The following is a 6,090-nucleotide window of genomic DNA, read 5'->3' on the forward strand; positions in this document are numbered from 1 at the left end:
ATGTTTCGTCATCACCAATAACTACATCATCCATTCACTTCATTCCATCATTGTCTTTTGAGTCCCCAGTCCACGTGCCATGTTCCAGCTATCTAGTTATATTTTATATAATTTTACATTTTTTATTCTCCCCTGGCTGAAGGGAGACGCATCCGGTGAGATGTCTCTTAATGAATTAAGTACATCTCTGGCCCTGTCTGTGCTATAAAGTCAAATCTGTAACAGATAGTTGTTTGTCCAAATTATAGTAAATTTGCTTTTCCATGGTAGACCACGACCCCTTCTGGTACATATTACTACCTACCCACCCAGTTTTTGGAAAGGTGGCAAGTAGTGCTCAGAACAGTAAAATGTCACACATTTTAGCACAAAAATATATGTAAGTAAAAAGTTGTAATTTCAGTACATCAGAAAAAGTCATCATTGGCTTGTGAAGTAGACTGTTACATTGGATTTTCTGATCCTGTACATTTGTTTTGTTGAGCAGTGGTTTATCCCGGCACTATAGATATACTGTACAAGTCCATCATTCTAGCCATAATTATTTTTAGAACATATTAAAGGAAATATTTGAGACACGGGATATTGAATCTTATCTGAGAGTGACACAGAAGCTATAGCTTCCACTCTTTACAGTGCTGATCCAGAGATATAATCTCTTGATCTCTGGCACCAAAAATATAAATAATTGAAAGGTTATATGACATTTTCTAGTGTGGGAAAATTTGTGTAGTGGAAATAACAGATGTTTAATGTTCAAATGTAAAAATCTTTACTTGCACTATAAAAGTAAAGGGAAGAAGCACATGTACTTTTTGTTACTTGCCGTGATGGTCAAAGTAATATACTATTACCCATTAGACATTGATCTATAGTAGCTGAACAATGGCCAAGAAAATGTCCTTTAAAGAGCTACTGTTTATTTGTACCTATAGATAGCTTTACATGTCAGGACATAATTTAAAAAAAAAATCTGGTTCTCAGAAATTCTTAAAATTAGGTACATACAACTTCAGATTAACAAGAATACACAGATACCACTGTCCATTATTTATTTTAAAAAAAGAGCCAAAATGGAAAAGCCATGTGTGAAAAATTAAGTACACCCTATGAATCAATAGTTTTAGCAGTGACACCGTATGCCCTGTTCACATCAGCATTTGTATTCTGTCCGGGGGAGTCCGCATGGGGACCCCCCAAACAGAATACCAAACGAAAGTGCAAAGCGCTGTGCTGTGAAAAGTGCACGGACCCCATAGACTGTAATGGGGTCCATGTGCTTACTGGCAGATGTCCGCAGTGAAGTGGTTCCCAATCTACTTTCCTGTCCCCATTATAGTCTATGGGGTCCGTGTGCTTTTACAGCACAGCGCTTGCAATTGCGTTTGTTTTCCGTTTGGACATTGGTAATAATGATAATATTTAATATTTTGTGCAATGTACTTACAAGCTGATAAAAATTCATAATGGGGTGGAATTGGAGAAAAACTGTGTTAGCGTGACTTTCTTATGGGCTTATTTCTACAGAATTCAATGTGCAGCCAAAATTACTGTACCTGTATTCTATGGTACGATTCCAGGGACACTAAATTTGTATGTTATTATCTATGTTTTAACCCCTTAAAAAATACAAAACTTTACAAAGAAAATTCACATTCACACATTGCAGAAAATAATCTGCAGAGGAAATGTTCACGTTTTTCTAAAATGCAGCATGTCATTTATGCCTATGGAAAACGCTGTCATTTTCCATACAGGTACAGTATAATGGAAGTAGAAATGCAAAAAACACAAAGGTATAGAAAAGTAGTTCTGTGTACACCATACTCCCCAATCCTGCACACAGGTCTTGGGAACTGAAACTACTGAGCAACACTCTTACCTGGTCTTTAAAACTTTGTTTATCTTCTACTCTAAAAAGCATCAGAAAACATTAAAAATCACCTAAAATCTCACTTATCAGGGGCATAACTATCGTGGTAACAGCGGAGGCAGCTGCCACAGGGCCCGGGACCCTAGGGGGCTCGGTGACAGCTGCTACCGCTGCAATTTTTTTTTTTTTTTTTTTTTAAATAGGCCGTTACCTGCTGGTGTAACTCCAGCACATAACGGGCCCTATTTACTGCAGCACCAGGTGCTGCCTGAAGATGGAGAGTAGCTGCCTCCTCCACTGTCCATCTTTTAACAGTAGTAAAGTCAGCAATTGCTGCCTTTACTACTGTACCCAAGCAGGGGCTGCCTGCTGTCTGGGCCCCTGCTGCCTCCCAGCACTTGCATAGTGACAGCGGGCAGGAGAAACTTCTATCTCCTGCCCGCAGTCCCCAGGCCCTGTGCCGGCATCTATACTAGTAGACTGAAGGACCCGAGACATGACGTCATCATGACGTCATCAAAGGTCCTTTAATCTACTAACATAGACTCAGTGTCTTTTGTGGGCGGAGCTACCCGGATTGTACAGGTCAGTGTACAATGGGGGGAATGGGTTATAGGCTGTGAGGAAGAGGGGTACATGGGTGTTCAGGCTGTGTGTGAGAAAGTCTGCACCCCCATTCCTTCCTTTCTCACATACAGCCTGCACACCTATGTACCCCTCCTACTCACAGTCTGCACCCCCCATTCTGCCCTATGTGAGCAAGAAGGGTACATGGGCATGCAGGCTGTGTGTGAGCAAGAGGGGTACATGGGCATGCAGGCTGTGTGTGAGAAAGAAGGGGGAATGGGGGTTCAGGCTGTGGGTGAGCATCAGTGTGGTGGAATGGGGGGTTCCCCTCTCCAGATCATCCTCTTGCTCGCACACAGCTTGCACCCCCATTTCCCCTCTTGCTTATACACACCCTGCACCCCATGTCACCTTCTTATTCACAAACAGCCTGCACGCCAATGTACCCCTCTTGGAGGAAGCCCCATGTCAAAAGTTCGCCACGGGGCCCCGCCATTCCTAGTTACACCACTGTCGCTTATGATGCTGCTAAAACTTATGTATTAAGTATCTCTTCCATTTCTAAATGGAAAAAAAAATTGTAAGACAGAATGTAAGTTGCTTTTATTATTTGTTAAGTCAAAGGGGTTTTTCTCAACAAACAAACAACCATGCAGATAAACCATCTTCACTGTACATGTGACTTCAAATAGCGCCATAATATTTCAGTATGCAATGGCTATAGGGGGCAGTACTTATTATGCAGCATATGACTGCTTACTGGTGAAGGCAACATTTCCTGGATGCATCTTAGGGTAAGTTCAGACAGAGTTTTTTGGTCCGGAACCTGAGGCGGACACAGCAACCTACACTGACTTCAGAGTATGTCCTCTGCCACAATGCAGGTGCGATGACGTAAGTCATCAGTGCCTGCAGTCAAAAGGAGGAGGATGCCTGGCGGCTCTTGATGGTACTTCAGGTAAGTATATTTGTGTGTGTATGTGTGTGTGTGTGTGTGTGTGTGTGTGTGTGTGTGTGTGTGTGTGTGTGCGTGTGTATAGTGTGTGTGTGGGGAGGGGGGAATACTGTAAAGACATTAATACTGTGTGAGGATAGGGGCTACTGTAGAGCATTTAATACTGTGCGGTGAGGAGGGCTACTGTGTAGTATTTAATACTGTGTGGGCAGGAGGGCTACTGTGGAGAATGTAATACTGTGTGAGGAGGGGGCTACTGTGAAGCATTTAGTACTTTGTGGGTGGCTACTGTTGATCATGAAATACTGTGTGGGGAGGGGGGTTACTTTGGAGCATATAATACTGTGTGGAGGAGGCCTGCTGTGGAGAATATAATACTGTGGTGGGGCTACTGTTGAGCATATAATACTGTGTGGACAACCTACTGTGAAGCAGATAATGCTGTATGGGGGCCCAAAGTTGAACATATAATACTGTGTGGGGGCCACTGTGGGGCATATTGTACTGTATGAGGGCCAATGTGGGCCAAATTGTACTGTGTGGGGGCCACTATAGGACAGATTGTACTGTGTAGGGGCCACTGCGGGGCATATTGTACTGTGTGGGATGCCTTTCCTATTTATATCACACAGTATCTGGTTTATAGCTATATCTGGTTTACAGGCTGTAATAACATTGCACGGTCACTGTAAAACAGATCCTGTGTGATGTAAATAGTGAATATTAATTGTTCAAAAGTACCAAATGCAGAGACCTTTACCTTTTAATACAAGCTCTGTAAAGCCCCATTCACATGACTGTAATTTGTGGGTCCGAAATTGTGGATCAGCAGAGTATTAAGGTTAAATTGCTGAGTTGGCAATTTGCGATAATTTAGTGGGTTATAGTTGCAGTTTGGGCACTAAGTCTCAAAAAGGTTGGCCATCACTGGTCTAGTCTAACATTACACCATTTATTAGTTGGCTTAAACTTTGTTGTGGCAAAGTTGCCACATTTTTTACTCATGTTGTTGCAAGTTAGGCCATGCACCTTTCCCAATAGGTCACATCCTATCCCAGTACATGTAGCATAAGAGTCTAAACAATGTCTACAATGCATCGTTTTGCCATTTTCACCATGGCAAGAAAACTCTGAATTTTAAATTACTTGCAAAGTGGATGGGATTCTGGCTAATTCCATTCACACATTGCAGAATAAAACGGAAATGCAGCAATTTCAAAAACCATAGCATTTTTGTAAATCACAGAATGTCAATTATATTGGTGTTTGCCGTATAGGTATAATAGAAGCAGAAAGTCCATAGAGGAAAATTCTTCAGACTTTCTGTGAAAAATTTTGTGGCAAAAAATGCAATGCAATTCCACCACGATCTTTTCTGCAGCATTTTTTGGCTGTGACTCGCTACGTGATGCCTTAGCCTTAGACAGTTTCTCCAGCCTTAGACAGCAAATTCCTCCACAGTTAAGGCACATTTTGCCTGATAAATCTCCCACAGTGAATGCATTAAAACAAAATCCATAAGAAAATGGTGCTACTACAATTTCTTTTTATATTTCCAGTACCTTTATTAGTGAAGTCAGGAAGGAGTTAATGCTGAATTTGATACAAAGAAGCAGAATTCAAATTTTTGCACTGCAAAAAAATTATACTGCAAATTCTGTATTCATGATACAGTACAATGACTGCCAGTGCCACACATTATGATTGTCAGGGCTGTTTCCTGGCCAAGCTAACATTTCAATGCCCTTTGCCGTGAATCACTTTTGCATAATTTTGATGTGGTGAGGATCTGAATCCTAGTCTACATCTCACATATTTTTCCCATCACTACCAAATGATAAAAGATAGTTTGCTCTCATTCACTGTGTGTATGTGTGTGTGTGTGTGTGTGTGTGTGTGTGTATACATATATATAATTTTTATTTGCTTTTCAAAAAATAAAGCAAGAGAGGAATAAAATAGAAATAAGGAAAGTGTTACAAGGAAAGTCCACAAACATACATAGCCAAAAACTATTTTGTGGGAAAGGAAATTACAGGTATTTACAAAGAGCATCAAATAGTCCACGGGTACGAATAGCAATTTGGTTTGCTAAGTTCTTTTCAGAATCTGATATCAAACAAAGAAATGTAGGAACAATACAAAAGTAAGCACAGTGGAAACTACTGTACAGGGCCCTGATGGACTTCAGGCACCCAAAGAAATTTATTAGACAGAACATGGTGGTGAGTAGAAATATAAGCCTGTAGGAAGTCTAGGATACCATGTCATGGTTACAAAGACACTGTAATGCTCCATTCTGATCACTTTTTTAACTTCCATTTAGCATATCAGTTTAATGTATGCAAAAAACGGAAACAAATGGATGACCATCCATTTACAAAAACTTCAATTCCTGTCCATTTTTTTCCAAGGAGAAAACATAGAATACTATTCTTTTATGTCCATTCAAAAAAACAGACAAAAATGGATCCCTTTTTTTTTTTCACATTGATGCCTATGTAAATGGACACCCATCCATTTGTGTCTGTTTGCATCTGTTTTTCACTTCCATTAAACAGATGAACTAAACAAATATAAAAAACATGATCTGTATAGAGCCTAAAAAACATCCAAGCAGTGGAAAGAAGACAAAAAGTAGCACCTAGAATAAACTGGAATTGAGTCTAATTGTCGGCGATGATAGTTCATAAGC

Source organism: Leptodactylus fuscus, chromosome 3 (assembly GCF_031893055.1).
Source record: "Leptodactylus fuscus isolate aLepFus1 chromosome 3, aLepFus1.hap2, whole genome shotgun sequence".
Classification (NCBI taxonomy): domain Eukaryota; kingdom Metazoa; phylum Chordata; class Amphibia; order Anura; family Leptodactylidae; genus Leptodactylus; species Leptodactylus fuscus.